At 38.6% G+C, this 16,683-nt stretch overlaps 1 protein-coding gene across 5 annotated transcripts in view; it reads left to right on the forward strand.

The window, feature by feature from the left end:
• ACSL4 (acyl-CoA synthetase long chain family member 4) overlaps positions 1–16,683 on the forward strand; it is a 73,016-nt gene that overhangs the window by 13,327 nt on the left and 43,006 nt on the right. Inside the window, exon 1 of one of the 5 annotated variants that reach the window (XM_081808435.1) lies at positions 7,758–7,886. The exons of 3 other annotated variants lie outside the window; for them this stretch is intronic. The gene's annotated coding sequence lies outside the window, so the exon portion shown is untranslated. Of the gene's footprint in view, positions 1–7,757; positions 7,887–16,683 lie in introns of those variants that run through there. One more of the 5 variants, XM_081808432.1, reaches the window with a different exon arrangement.

A 16,683-nucleotide genomic window follows, 5' to 3' on the forward strand; every position in this document is an offset into this window, starting at 1 on the left:
CTTGGTGCTTCTCTTTAAATCTGTTTTTGAAATTCTTTTTGTGGGTCTCATCCTGTGCAAAATTGCCTTATATTGAGGCATTTTAAATACTTAAGTAATGAAACCTCCAAGTAATAAAACCTCTGTTGTATATGTTCCACAGTGGAACTAGCCTATTCTAAATTTTATGCTGCTTGCCGGAGTAGTGGTGTAACCCGAGGGCAGTGCTGTTTGTAATAGCTGGCGAGTGGTTTGCCGGTGAAATTGATCACGACATTTTAGTTCTGGGTTTGTGTTTTCCAGCTCTGGATCTTTCTTTCCTTTATGTTTTTCTGAGTTTCTGAAAAACTCACTTTCGTTCTTTGGCTTTGCAAACTTTTCCTTGCCCCAGTATTTGAAGGAAGTTTTTAAAAGAACATTTTGGGCAAGCCAACTGTGACCTGAGCAGTAACAGGTATAACCGGATAATCCCAGAGGGTAGCTATTATTATTATTAGCTTTTTAAAAAGTATATACTTGCCTGGTTGGGCTATTATTATAGGGTCAAAGGTTGCCTCATGGGTGACCCTCCTTTCCTATTCTACCTATATGTCTGCTCTCTCTGTTAGTCCACTTACAGTATTATCTACTGAATAGTAAGCTCCACAAGGACAGGGCATAGTGTGTGCTCACTGAATATTTTTTTGAACGGACACATGGGCACGCACCTGTAACTGCCCAGGATTTGGGAAACTAGGTTTTGAAAAATATTACAAAGGAAATGGGTCGTTACTGGCTGTACTTACTTTTAATTCCTTTCCTCAAATAGAAATGTTAGTATGGTGGTGAGTCTTCAGTAATGATGATTATAAAACCAAAGAAAAGAGAGACTTAAGCATTTGTTTCCTGCTTCAGTGAGACAGTGCCCAATAGGGTGACACCACTTTCATATTTAGGAGAGGCCATATTGTATGACAGTCTTTACACCTTTCTATTATGCTACAGGGCATAAGGAACTTCCTGTCAAAGAAGTTTTATTTCAATGTATTCTCAATTATATGTAGGGATCTCTTAACCAAATGGATTCCTTCTTCTAGATTTCTCAAATGTGATCTTAGTAAATGGCTTATTTTGAAAAACAAATGCTTCATTTTGGAATAATTTTAGATTTACAGCAAATTTGTAAAGATAGTTCAGAGGTCCTGTACATCTTTACCCAGCTCCCCCTTAATGTTAACGTTTATGTAACATTAGCATAGTACTGTTAACTAAAAATAAAATTTATTTGGATTTCTTGAGTTTTTCTACTGGGTTTTTTTTTTTTTTCTGTTCCAGGATCCAAAATTTTTATACATGTTTATTTTAGAAAACATGTAGATGAAAAGACAAAGTATGGGTAATCCCCCCTACTCAGAGCCAGCTACTGATATTTTTAGTACACATCCTTCCATATTTTTTTCTATAGGGAATAGAAATCTGTTCCCCACCTCAAAAAAAAAAAAAAAAAAACTATTTGGATTTTCCTAAAAGACAGGTCACAAAAATGTGTTTTATATACTGTTTTATAATTTGGTTTTTTTTACACTTAATATAGCATTTTTTTGTGTGTACATCTTCCCTCGGCTGATGTTTTTAACATAGTTTAATCTGTTCCCTTCCCTTAAGACATTTTATTGTTTCCATTCCTGAGCTTAGTTAATTCTTCATGACCTAAGGCCAAACTATGCATGTGTTCTCACCCTGCCCCCGCCATAAACCTGAGAAGTATGACACACTCTTCTCAGTAACGATGGATCATTAAGCCAGTGATTCCAAATACCTGTGTATTAGGTTGAACCATTTGAAATTGCTGTTTGCTGGCATGTAGCAGGTTTTTGACTATATTGGCAATTTTGTATGGGTCATCCTACTAGTTTGAAAAAGCTGTCTCGATTATTCTGATCTCTTACCCCGCCATTCTTATTCCACTGAGAATCCCTGGCCTCTCACTCTACTGAGTATCTCTCCATTTGGAATGGTGAGCTGACACCAACATTTTGTCAGGCAAAAATGTTGACAAACTCCCCTTCTAGGTGTCGCTGATAAACAGGATCCTTAGGACGTATGCCTGTGTTGGTGACATATGCAGAGAACTTGCACTCCAGTGAATTGTATCTGCCCATCTGTATAAGGAAAATAGACTTCTGAACATTCAACCCAGGCTGTATGCAAGATAGCCCGATGGCTTGCTCTCCTGGTTCCATACCCGTATGGATACCTGTATCGGATAGCCAGGGTTACTGGCGCCACCCAGTGGTCCCTTATAGAGGAGCGGCTGATGTAGCTCTCCCACTCTGCAGCGTATCAAATACTTTCATTTTTCCCCCCTTTCTTTCATGCACTTCCGTGTTCATTATCGCCCCTTCCTTGTCTTCCCTCCACCTATGCCAGGGCACTTATGGCTTTCATTTAGCCCAGCTGATAATATTCAGGGAGATACACTAGCCGTATAATTTTGCTGTGATAATCCTTATTTAAATAAAGGCTTTAGAACATGAGACATGAAATGATAAGTAACACACTGAACAGACTGTTATTTGCTCTGCTTATGAAGTCATGATTCCTACCCCAAAAGGGCATCGAGTTTGTATTCTGTCAGAACATGGCATTTGTCACGTTTAATTTCAAGTTTCTCAATTATAGGAGAGGGAAGCACTTTTATATAGCTCAGATCGGAAGAGGCATACACGTCTAACTCAGAGGGAAAGATTTAACTTGGAAATCACTTTTTGGTTTCCTTTATGCTTAGTATGACTGGTTAATTCATTCCATGTTTGTTCAGAAACTGTTTGGTAAGCACCTACAATGTTCCTGTACTGTGCTCTGTTCTGGGGATTATACTGGGAATCAAGACAGACATGGCCTCTGCCTGTAAGGAGCTTACCAGCCCAGCAAGGGAACAGCAACTTGAACGAGTTTAAGTGCTGTGCTATATGGGTGCCCACAGAGCAAAAAGCAGAGGCACCTGACATAACGTGGGGAGGTCAAGGAAGACTCTTTAGAAGTGTCATTTTAACTAAGACGTAAAGGAAGCCAGGGAAAGGGAGAAGAGAATGTTCTTGGCAGAAGGAAAAGCCTGAGCTAGACTCAGAGGTGAGAGATTAAGCTTGGTGCTTTTGAGAAACTAAAAGAGGTTTATAATGACTAGAGCCCTGAGATCAGCTTGATTTAAGCCTCACAAAAGTCCTCTCAACAGGGAGTAATATAGTATTCCCTCCATTTTAGAGTTGTGGCAAATGAGGTAAAGAGGTTAAATAACTTGCCTGAGGTCACCCAACGCTAGTAAGGGGCACAGCCAAGAGCTGGACCCAGGCCATCTGGCTCCAGCATTTTGGCTCCTAACTACCATGGTAGACTGCCTCTCAGCAGGGCACTGTATTATATTGGAGCTTCATTGTCTATTTCTTTAGCCTTCGATGAAGCATAGGACCTTATCCTGTTAATCTGTGGTCTTTTCTTCGAATTGGCCAAGTTAAATACAGTTTTTCTTAGTAAACTGAATGTTAGGCTGTACTAGACACAGACTATTCCAAGAGCTAGAGCTTATAAATATGTGAAAAATTCCTTAAGCTTACAGCATCTGGGGTAGCCCAGAAACTCTCCAGTTTGCTTTGGTCTTTTATCATTGACTGGAAATCAAATACTTCATTTGATATGCAACTCTAAGGTTGCTAACCCGTATTTTCCAGAAAATCATAGATGGGAAGTTACAGTTAGTTGTATTTTTTTTTTTTTTTGTAAAAAAAATGAGTAGTATGTATTCCCTGCAAGGCTAGAATTTTTGCCTGATTGCTAAAGTTAATTTGGCAATATCTTTCTCTCTGACCTTTAAGTTAGTTAAAGGGTAAATACAACTTCTTTAAAAAATTTATTTATTTATTTAGAGAGTGCATGTGCATGCAAGTGGGGGGAGGGGCAGAGGAAGAGGGAGAAGAGAATCTCAGGCCGACTCCACACTGAGCATGGAGCCTGATGCTGGGCTCAATCTCATGACCCTGAGATCATGACCTGAGATGAAATCAAGAGTCGGTCACTTAACCAACTGAGCCACCTAGGCGCCCCGGGTAAACACAACTTCTTAAATAGGATGACAGTCTTTAAAAGTTGATAAATTAAGGACCTATAAATGGAGATATTTTCTTACGGTGGATCTGATTTATCCTTTTATGCACTTAAAATACATGTATGTGTTTTGTAAGTTGAGGAATTGACTTCAGTTTGAATTTATCAATTAAGGTTTTTTTAAAAGGTTTTATTTATTTATTTTAGAGAGAGAGTTGCTCGAGTAGGGGAAGGGGTAGAAGGAAAGAATCTTTAAGCAGACTCCCTGCTGGGCTCCATGTCAGGACCCATAGGATCATGACCTGAGCTGAAACCAAGAGTCTGACGCTTAAACTACTGAGCCATCCAGACGCCCCTCAATTAAGGTTTTAGTCTAGATTTTGGAAGTTGGATTATAAAGATTCAGTTGTACGTAAACTAAGGTTGTCATAATTTTGCATTGTTGAAACACTTGGAATAAAGAATTGTGTGTGTGTGTGTTTGTATGTTTAATAGCACAAAGCTGGTACTTTCATATACTTACCCATTTGCATGTGACAGTGGATTCAGTCGAGAGTTAGTATTTTTCTCCAGGAGTGAAGGTTAGTTTTGCTGATGTAGACATACATTCTTGCCTTTTTCTTTTGTGGGACAGAGTTAGGGTTATCACTAGAGTCATCACTAGGGATGTTTTGCCAAAAAAAAAGGGGGGGTGGGGACTCTGACAATAATTACACTGGGCCAACAGGTAAACCAGGGGACAGACTTTGGCAAACTGGCAAGTGTGATCATCATCATTTTAACCAGTTCATACAAATTTGTGAGCTTAGCTTCAGAGGCACTGGCTCAACCCAGTTGAATTAACCAGCAGCCACAGATCAATTTCCCTTGACTTTGGAGTAAAAACATTAATTTTCAAGAATTGTCTGTATATCAATCAGCTGTATTCTTTGGATAATTTTTAGTATTGTGAACTCTGTGCTGCTAGGCCCTTTCGAGGTTATTACAGGACACGCTCATAGCTGTCTGGGGCCTTACAGGAAGTAAGATTACTTAATGATACTTTATTGTTGGGCGCCTGGGTGGCTCAGATGGTTAAGGGTCTGCCTTCGGCTCAGGTCATGATCCCAGGGTCCTGGGATCGAGTCCCGCATCGGGCTCCCTGCTCCTTGGGAGCCTGCTTCTCCCTCTGCCTCTCTCTCTCTCTCTCTCTGTCTCTCATGAATAAATACATAAAATCTTTAAAAAAAGAAAATGATACTTTACTGTTATCCAAAACATTTTGAGAGCTTGTTCGGAGGTTCTAGCAGGGGAGTGCAGCTACTCGTATACCCTTGACCGAAGAACGGTCCTCCTCTATCGGGGAAGGTCGTCCTCTTCAACCGAGCGCGCAGCTTTGGGAGGGACACACATGGAGCGGTGAGGGAGGAAGGGGACGCCCGCCTAGCCAGCCAGATCAGCCGAATCAACCCTGGCGATCAATGGGGTGACAGATGTCGCAGCCGGATCGCCCTCACATCCCAAAACATTTTGAAATGAAGACTTTGAGGGAAAGAAATGATTTAACCTTTCCTGCCTACTCCTTTTTGAAGCTAGTACACATTTGTAATGTGATATCACCGTTGATTGGAATGTCTGAAGCAAGATAGTCTTAGGTAAGGTGATATACTCTGAAGTTCAGAGTAGTTGGTCCCAGAGTTGAGGTTGTAAACAAGTGGATATTGATGGAGAATTAACCTCTGAAATGCCCTCCCTTCAAAATCCTTCTTATCACCTGAGTGGAAGGCAAAGAGATGATACCCATTAGGTGCCTTTTGCTTGTGATACTTTCTCTGAGGGAAGGCCTTGATTCCCCCTAGGGTGCTGATTCTGGTCAGATGAAAAACTTTTTCCTTGTGGGGCAGAAGAGTTGGTGAGTCTGAGGTGCCTGTTAAATCTTATGCAGATATCATCTGACACTTGAGTTCCTGTTTGTTGTAATAGGGTAAGTGAGCGGAATTCTGGGCTTTAAAGAAATTATTTGTATTTCAGTCCGTGTGGAACCCCTCACGATTGTCTGGCTTTTTGATATCCTCTATTCACTTGGCAAAAGTAGTCAATTTTTCTTAGTCACATTTTGGCATAGGGGACCACAGGGACAGTTAGCTTTAGGAAACTTTTAACATTGTATTTATAGCAAGAAAAAAGAAACTTTGTTTTATTTTGCTTCATGGATTATTTTTAAAGATTTTATTTATTTGTCAAAGAGAGAGAGCACAAGCAGGGGAAGCAGCAGAGGCAGAGGGAGAGGGAGAAGCAGGCTCCCAGCTGAGCAGGTAGCCCGATGTGGGGCTCGATCCCAGGACCCCGGGATCATGACCTGAGCCAAAGGCAGATGCTTCCCTGACTAAGCCACCCCGGCGCCCCGCTAGATTATATTGCATGAGCAAAAGAAGTTTCTTTTACTTTGAGACTAGTTTAGAAACAGAAGTGTCTAATCTTTGTGTAGTACAGTTGAAATCAACTTTTGGCTCCTTTTACAGTGTCCCTTTGTCACTTGAGTAGCGTCAGATACCTTAGGGGCCATATTCATTGTCACTTATCCACACCCACAAACACAGACACACTAGTATCAACTGAAAAACTGATGCTATTTTTCCTACTCATTTATTAAACGATGAAACTAATATGGTCACTGCAGCAGTTTCAGGAAGTGTAGGAAAACTATAGGGATAAAACTAAAAATCACCGATAATTCTCCAGCCTAGGGGTTAACATTTCAACCCGTAGCCTGCATATATCTGAGGAAGTTGCTATTGTTCTTTAAGTTGCCTCTCAAGCCAATTAAGCTCTGCATATCTTGAACATTTTCTCATATCCTTGAATATTCTTTGGCAGTGCTGCATTTGATGACTGTGTAGCATTTGATCATATGGATGCATCATTATTTCATCAATCTCCATTTGGGCATTTGAAATTTGTTCCAGGTTTTCTGTTCTCTTTATAACAGTGATGACTCTTATCTATATTTTTGTGTGTGTGTTCGTCTCTGATTAGTTCCTTAGGATATTCCTAGAAGTAGAAAATGAAATTATTAGGTGGGGAGGTATGACATAAGAAGTCTTGATGCATATCGCCAAATTGCTTCCTATGAGGCTTGTACCAATTTACACTTCTGTCAACAGTTTCTAAAGTGCCTTTTTGTGTATATTTGGCAGCACTGAGTAATTTCTTGATTCTTAATTGGCACTCCTTTTGGTGGAACTTCCACGCATTGCTGTTCTAGTAAAATAAAAATTATTCCTGGTAAATGAAGGTGGGAATGTAATATTAACCGCAGTACTGCAAGAAACTGGTGGCCCTGGATACTCCGAGAACCATCGAAACAGGCCATGTTTTAGCTCCAAGAGTCTGTGTTTCTAAAAATATATTTTTTCTTTCTCAGGCAGTTTATCAATCTCAACTTGAGGGGTAAGTGCTAGTTTTTTCCTCCTAAAATTATTGCTCCATGAATGCTTATTGTCTCTAACTTAGGCTTTTCTGTGCATTTATTAAGACTTATGCTTTTGTTGTCTTTAAAAACAAAATGTGACCTCTGGCAAAAAACATGCGGATTTTGGAAAGTTTTGGTTGTCACACAGGTGTACTTTTTTTTTTTTTTTTTAAGATTTTATTTATTTATTTGACACAGAGAGAGAGATAGTGATAACAAGAACACAGGCAGGGGGAGTGGGAGAGGGAGAAGCAGGCCTCCCGCCAAGTAGGGAGCCCGATGGCGGGGCTCGATCCCAGGACACCAGGATCATGACCCGAGCCAAAGGAAGACACTCAACGACTGAGCCACCCAGGCACCCCCGTACTTTCTTAAGGTAACAAGCACTCTGTTCAAGTATTCTTCAGGTCCTTGGTATTTGAATGAAAGCCTTATAAATTCAGAATCATCCATGTATCAATACATTTCTTGAGTAAACTTGGAAGGAAGACATTTGGTAAGTCCAGTGTTTGATATGATGCAACCTATTTGGCCAAAATGTTTAAGGATTGGTGTTGTAAGATTGTTGGTCCCAAGTCAAGAATTACCAGTGTGACAGCAATTTTCATCTATTAAAACTTTCTTCCTCCCAGTGGGTGTTTCATAATGGCAAAACTATACCTTAGGCAGGCCTTACAAGTGGGATTTATTGATGTTTGTGACTTAAAAAAATTCTTATTTAAATGTGATTGACATATCAAGAACTTTTAAAGAGAATTTTCCCTCTTGATGCTGTTGTTAATTTAATCCTAGGTATGAGAAAGGATAGAACAGTGCACTTTTTTTTTGCTGTTTTCCAATATTCTTTGTTTTAAAGATTAGTTCTTTTTAGTAATCTCTACACCAAGTGTGGAGCTTGAACTCACAACCCTGAGATCAAGAGTTGCAGGCTCTTCTGACTAAGCCAGCCAGGCGCCCCTCTTTTCTGATATTCTCATATTCATCTTAAGAGTAAAACTAATCAATACTGATTACAAAGACTTTTTAATTCTGTATAGGGAAGCAGATGTTTTCCTAGTGTTCTAGAAAGTAGACCCTATTTTAGCTCCTATGGTCATTGGGAGGGGAGAGAGAAAGAAGAATTTCTTTTTAGAGACTAGTTCACTGCTCCCATCCTAAAGCCTATTTTGGCTCTGAAAGTGTAAGTGTACAACTTTAGGGGCGCCTGGGTGGCTCAGTCATTAAGCATCTGCCTTCGGCTCAGGGTCCTGGGATCGAGCCCCACATCAGGCTCCCCGCTCAGCGTGAAGCCTGCTTCTCCCGCTCCCACTCCCACTCCCCCTGCTTGTGTTCCCTCTTTCGCTGTGTCTCTCTCTGTCAAATAAACAAAATCTTTAAAAAAAAAAAAATGAAAGTGTACAACTTTATAAGTAAGGAGTGGAATTTATGTACATCTAGTTTATTTTCCTGTCCCAAGTGAAGCCTAGTACTTACATTGTAGGTTAGGTACTTGTTATTTTTATATACACAATTTACATATATGTGTGTGTATAATATGTATACATATGTAATTTACCATACTAATGGTAAAACTAAGTGTGTGTGTGTGTGTGTGTAAAGATACTAATTATAGGGGGAGAGTTTGTATAACAAAATGGGTGGTAACGTAATTCTAGAGTTGGGAGTATTTCTCTTGGCATTGAAACTAGACTCTGTCTTCGAGCTTGGGTAAAGACAATGGGTGTAGCATATAATACGTAAGCATTGCTTCAAAACTGAGAAAGCAAAACAAAGAAATTACCCCAGAATACTGCAGATTTAACTATGTGAAGAAATATCCATTGTTGTCATGGATATGCAAGTGATATGTTCTTCCACTACTGACAAGAATAATTTTTGAGGGGCGCCTGGGTGGCTCAGTCGTTAAGCGTCTGCCTTCGGCTCAGGTCATGATCCCAGAGTCCTGGGATCGAGCCCCGCATCGGGCTTCCTGCTCGGCGGGAAGCCTGCTTCTCCCTCTCCCACTACCCCCCCTGCTTGTGTTCCCTCTCTCGCTGTGTCTCTCTCTGTCAAATAAATAAATAAAATCTTAAAAAAAAGAATAATTTTTGAGTTATGAGTAGAACAAAGGACTTTCTGTTTGGCTAACATTGATTATCATCATTCTAAAATATAATGGTAATTTTTTGTTATAAGTATTTCCCTCACATATCTGCTGAAGACGATTATGTAAACAAATTCTAGCTTAAAAATAGTATAGAATTGTCGAACTACTATGTTGCACACCTGAAACTCATATAACACTTTGTCAACTATAGTTCAATTTATTTATCAATAAATAAATAGTCACAGATAAAGTGAAGGCTGATATTGTGAAGGAAAAAATAATGACTTTAACCAGCTGTATTCTCTGACAAGTGTTAGATTATTTCTTTTATCCATTCCAACAAATATTTGATGCTATTTCTAAGCCGAAGTGGGATACAGAGATAATAGGATGCAGTCCTTTTCCTGAATGAACTTACTGTTTAGATAAGTGATTAAGATAAATTCATAAATAATACAGTTAACTTCTGAAATGCCCTCCCTTCCAAATCCTTCTTGTCACCTGAGTGGGAGGCAAAGAGATGATACCCATTTGGGTAATGTAATACAGGTTTCAAGCTGTTAGTGAAGAGCTATAAAAGTTCAAAAGAAGACAAGAAATGTTAGCTCAGGGTATCAGTGAAGATATCCCAGAAAACGTGGCTTTTGAGCAGAATTCTGGATAGAAAGAAGGGCATGAATAAAGTCTTTGACACAGGATAATTTCAGAGGATGTCAATGTGACATAGTTTTTTTTTCAAGGTGTTAAATGGTTTCTTTTGGGTAGAATATAGGTATGGTAGATGTTTTTCTCATTAAATTAAAAATTTATTTTATAGTAAAATATTTAATGCTGCTGATGGGAGTATAAATAGGTCCAGCCTTTCTGGAAAGTTATTTTATAGGTATGTATCAAGAGTTTCCTTTCCCACCCTTCCCACCATGCCCCAGTCTATCTTTGACTTGGTAATCACACTTCCAGGAAATATGAGGGAGAAGTTTTTATAATCTTGAGGAGGGAAAATGACCCAGAAGCCACAAAGGAGACTACTGATACATGTTATTACTTAAAACATAAAAACCAATATTTGGTCCAAAGCACCCAAAACGAGAAGAGCTATACTGGGAACAATATTTGTAGTATGTCAGACAAAGGGTTTATTTCCTTAATATAAAAAGGGCTTTTATGAATCACCAAGAAAATATGATTAATGAAGTGAAAAAATGGGCAAAGGACTGGATTCATCTTCATTCATATAAGAAATTTAGATATAGTGAAACATTTTAATATATTCATTGAAAATTATCAAAAAAGTGTTTTAGGTACCTGTTGAACAGAATTCAATTCAGTGTTGGAGGGGATGTGGAGATATGGGCATATTTTTTTTAAAGATTTGTTTATTTGAGAGAGAGCACACATAAGTGCATGGGGAGGGAGGAGGGAGAGGAAGTGAGATAATCTTCAAGCTGACTCCCCAGGACCCTGAGATCATGCCCTGAGCTGAAATCACTCACTCAACTGACTGAGCCACCCAGGCACCCTGAAATGGGCATATTAATTTTGGTGGGAATGTGAAATGGTATATTCTCTTTTAGAGGGCATTAAAATTTGGGGAGGATGGGGATAAATTTTAGACTTTTACAAAAGAGTTGCAAGAATAGTACATCATATCCATGGACCCTTCACCTACCGCCCCCTAGTGTTAACATTTTAATAATTATAGTACAATTAATTAAAACTAAGAAATTAATATTGGCATAATACTATTAACTAAACTACAGACTTTATTCAAATTTAATCAGTGTTTCTACTAACATCTTTTTTCTGTTCCAGGATCTAATCGAGGCTCTCACATTACATTTAGCTATCATGTCTCTTTAGTCTCTTTTTTTTTTACACTTTAATTTTTTATTTTAATTCCAGTTAACATAGTGTTATATTAGTTTCAGGTGTACAATATAGTAATATAACACTTCCATTCATCACCTGGTGCTCATCACAAGTGCCCTCCTTAATCCCCATCACCTATTTCACCCAACGCCCCACCCGCTTCCCCTCTGGTAACCATCAGTTTGTTCTCTAGAGTTAAAAGTCTGTTTCTTGGTTGGTCTCTCTGTTTCTCTCCCTTTGCTTGTTTGTTTTGTTTCTGAAATTCCACATATAAGTGAAATCATACACCATTCGTCTTTGTCTGACTGACTGATTTCGTGTAGCACAAGACTCTCTACCTCTCCTTAGTCTCTTCCATGACAATTCCTCAGTCTTTGTCTTTCACGACCTTAACAACTTTGAAGAATACTCGGTACTTTATAGAATGCCCCTAATTTGGGTTTGCCTAATGGTCTTTCTTCGTAGCTCGAGATGATGTAATTTGGGCAAGAACACCACAGAAGCTATGTTGTGCTCTTGTCAGTGTGTCCTGTCGGGGGTATGTGATGTTGATGTGCCCTGTCGTTGGTGAAGGTGATCTCAACTGTGTTTCTCGACAGTAGTCATTTTTCTCTTGGAGTTAATAGGTATTAAAAATACTTTATTATATTGTATTAATACATTTTTGGAGGTGATACTTTGAGACCATGCATATATCCAATTTCAACTTTAAACTTTCACTCACCAGTGTTAGCATCCACCAGTGGATTTTGCCTGTAGCCAATTATTACTGTAGTGTTCTTTTTTTATTTTTAAGATTTTATTTATTTATTTGAGAAAGAGACAGAGAATGAGCAGGGGGGAGGGGCAGAGGGAGAAGGAGAAGCAGACTCCCCGCTGAGCAGGGAGCCCGGTGTGGGGCACTGTCCCAGGACCCTGGATCATGACCTGAGCTGAAGGCAGACGCTTAACCAACTGAGCCACCCAGGTGCCCTTACTGTAGTGTTCTAATGGAGATTTTCTATTTCCTTTATTCCTTCCACATTTATTAATTAGAAGTTTTGTATAAGGAATTTTTGTCTCTTCTCCCTCCTGTACTTATTTATTTGGTCAATCATTTATTTGTATTAGTATGGACTCATGGATATTTCTTTTATTCTTTTGGATATAATCTAATACTATCACTTACATTGTTGTTCAAATTGTTCCAGCTTTGACCATTGGGAGCTCTTTTGGGTTGGCCCCTGTGTCCCTTTGGCATATCCCCATCTTTTTTTTTTTTTTTTTTAAAACACTTCCTTACTTTCTGGCACCAGAAGATACCAGGCTCAGCTGGCATTTTTCCTGCGCTGGCTCTGGAATCAACTACTTCTCTAAAGGGCCCTGGCTCCTTTTACTAGAGAATGGTAATTGGAAACCCAAGATCTGGGTGCTGGATATGATGATCACTGACTGCTACTGAGTATCTCTGCTTCTAGACCTGGAGGGCAATTTTAATAGACTAAAACCTAAAATGGTCACACACCCTTTTGACCCAGCACTTCTACTAGAAATATATCCTATAGACACACTGGCATAAATATATTGTTAAGGATATTCCTTGCTGGAATACCATATAACTGTTTAAGAGTATTTTTTTAAAGATTTTATTTATTTATTTGAGAGAGAGAGCCAGAGAGAGAGCACCCCCAGAGAGAAGGGGCAGAGGGGAAGGGCAGAGGGAGAAACTGACTCCCCACTGAGCAGAGATCCCAATGCCAGGCTCAGTCCCAGGACCCCTGGATCATGACCTGAGCCGAAGGCAGGTGCTTAACCGCTTAATCCACTGAGCCACCCAGGCACCCCTAACTGTTTAAGAGTATTAGGTAGAGCTATGTATTCTGGCATGGAAAGACATGTAAGAGAGTCATATTTTTTTTAAAAAGTTGCAAACCTGTATAGATAGTATGATTCAGTTTTTATTAAAAATTGTGTGTGTGTGTGTGCACGTGTGCACATGTGTATTAGACTCTGCTTACAAAAACATCTCCAAGGGCACCTACCATACTATTAAAAGCTGTTATTTCTGGAGGATTGAATAAAAAAGATACTTTCACTTTGTATTTTATATTTTGTAATGTTTGTGTTTTTTTTAAATACTTTATTGAGATATCATGAATATTTTTAAAACACATTTTGTTTTAGGTTACCTAACTTTTCCATGAATCAACATTCTAGTCTATGACAGCCTAAAATCATCTCCATACTTTTCACACTATTACGTGATAGATTTTGGTTAGTTTTATTATTTAGGTTATAATATTTGTTTAATACATTTTAATGTTTCTGAATCAAGTGACCTACAAGCCTATGAAACATTTAAGACTCTTGAACCACTCCTACTTTATATATTCTTAAGGGGAAAAGATTCTACTATAGCTTAGATTCTGAGCAGTACCCTCTAGTAGTTTGATTGGCTTATGATAGTCACGTAGGCCTGTTTTAAATGTAATTTTCTTCTTCTTTATGACTTTTTAAAAATCATTTTAAAATAATATTTATGGAAATTTTGGAAGCTATTGAAATCAGCAGAAAGAATACAAAAGTATATAAAACATTAAAACAAAACAAAAATATTAAAATGTAAAATTCACCTGTAATCCTACCACACAGCAATAGCTAGCATTAATATTTGGTGCATATCTTGCTAATTTTTCTATGAATGTACCCACTCAAATATATGTGTATATAATGGAGTCATACATACTGTTTTGTACCTGTGTTGTTTCTTTTTTTTTTTTTTTTTTTAAGATTCTATTTATTTGACAGAGAGAGACACAGCGAGAGAGGGAACACAAGCAGGGGGAGTGGGGGAGGGAGAAGCAGGCTTCCCACTGAGCAGGGAGCCCGATGTGGGACTCGATCCCAGGATCCTGGGATCATGACCTGAGCTGAAGGCAGACACTTAACAACTGAGCCACCCAGGCACCCACCTGTGTTGTTTCTTGATTTCAACATTTCTAACCTTTGAACTGTGTTATAGTTATGGCAGTTTTTATCCATTAGCGAATACATGACCTACATGCATCTATCTGAAGCAAGACCTATAAAAGACCATTGCTGAGGAGATTGTTCTATGAGGGACTTGCCAGAATTTACTTTTAGATTTGCACACTAAATGCTCAGGACTTTGTGAATATTTCCCACTCTTTTTGAAACATTCTCTTTTAAACGTACTAAGCTTGGTCCTTGAGACATTAATTACAGGAGGAAGATTGATCGTGCTTTAAACATTTCCAACAGATGTTATCACAAGTTGAGTATTGACTTTACTTTGGAAGAATGTTTTCAAAATATTGGTTAGCAGACTAACTTATTTGCAAGAGGGCAAAAACTAAACACATTAATGGTTTGTTTTGAAGTCTGTCTGAAAATATGAGGGTTGTCTGAAGTTGAACAGCCCTGCCTCGTATTTGTGGTTGCTTTTTCCTTAATCACCATCCTGTTAGCTGCCTGGACACCGTTTTGCTTCATGGTATTCGATGAGTAAGGCTTTCTCAGGGCTGCCTCATTTCCTAATTGAAAGACGATAAACTCTGGATGCTGTATTCTCTTTTTTTCATGCCACCAGGTGATCATTAAGTAGAAACAAACTATATGCTTCAGTCTGTTAAAAATTTGCCTTGCAAAGGATTTCCAACTTCCTTGTGCTAACAAAAAATTGCATATACATGTGAAAGTGAAAAGTGTGTCTCAAATTTGCATTCTGATTTCAGCCAGATCATCCCTAGTCCCAGTCATTTGTAAATGGAAGCTGTGCGGTGATCATCTGCTTAGTTCTTTTATATGAAATTATTTCTTCAATTTATTTTAATAGAATAACTTTAAGAGCAGGGTGCTATTTTTTTAGGGGGGAGGGTAGGGGAGAAGTTAAGTTCAAGGTCGGTTTTTCCATTGTGTAGAAAAAAATTAGATTAGGAAATGTGATTTAGTTCTCCTCTGTCTGCTGGGCATCAGTTGCTTTTTTTGTTTTGTTTTTTAAACGATGAAATAAATGTCCATTAAAGGTACAGGTGCTGAAAAAAAATCATGTCTGTCTCTTGTATTTAAGAACCTCCTAGAGTTGCTTTGTCTTGCCTGATTGATGGAGAACTGTGAGACTGGAAATGAGTAGAAGGTTGAAGCTGGGGCTCTCATTCAGCTGAGAGAATTCTCTGACACTTGATTCTCCTCTCCATCTTCTCCCTCTATAGTACCAATGACCAAGTGTAAACTGTCCTTTACAAATATTTACGGATAAAATTATTTTCCAAATTAAGCAAGCTAGTGGATAGTTTTGTATTCCCCCCCTGCCACCCATAGGTCTTTAAATGATTTTGTAGAAAGTTGGTCTTTGTTGTTTATCAGTTACCTGAGTTAATCTGTTGGGGGAAATCTATCCATTTGTACTTAGAAATATGAAGTTTTTCTTCCCCAACATTCTCTTTTTGAGCTCTTTGGACTTTATTTGAGTATGTATATGCAGAGATTTACTTTCCTTATGTTAATATCAAATGTTAGCCCTGTGGGAGAAAAATAAGAAAATGTTAAGTAGCATGCCTTCTGTTTATAAGTAGTCTTAACCATGTGTTCACCATGTACTGATACTGTCCCCAGCGCACCCTCCCCAAAAGTAGATTGTGGATATTCACTTGAAGTGGAGAAGTAGTTCCATGAAACAAAACAAAAGGCATGCTCTGTTAGTGATAGGCCTGGGTATAAATCATTCTTTCCTTCATTGTTCTGTTGGTAGCAAAAGAGAAAATGAACTGTTTCATTTACCAAGTAGTTAGTGTGGTCATTAGTCATATGGATGTTTGCGGCTTCCATTGGAGTGTCTAGATTTTTTTTAAAAAAGCGTTCGAAGGGTTTTTCTCAGAGTCCCATGCAAGTAGTACTGAGTACTACTGCATGGAGCTAAGACTTCATTTCTTCTTCAAAATCTTAAAAGTGCCCAGGATACCCCTGCAGTGCTGGAATGTAAGTAAGTGATGTCAAATTACGGAAGGGCCTTATTTTACTATTCTTGAGTATTCAGATGATAAGTCATTTTCTCCTGCACTGTACAAAATAGGTTATTCCTCAGCTGTAAACTGACCGTAAACCTTCATAGCATATATATATCTTCAAGAGCATCATAAAACTGATCTGTATATTCATTGAAAGAAGATGAAAATATCTCTAGGTTTTTTACTAGAGCAGTGCGGTATTTTGATTTGGA

Source organism: Leptonychotes weddellii, chromosome X (genome assembly GCF_054177405.1).
Source record: "Leptonychotes weddellii isolate Sample4059 chromosome X, ASM5417740v2, whole genome shotgun sequence".
Taxonomy (NCBI): Eukaryota; Metazoa; Chordata; class Mammalia; order Carnivora; family Phocidae; genus Leptonychotes; species Leptonychotes weddellii.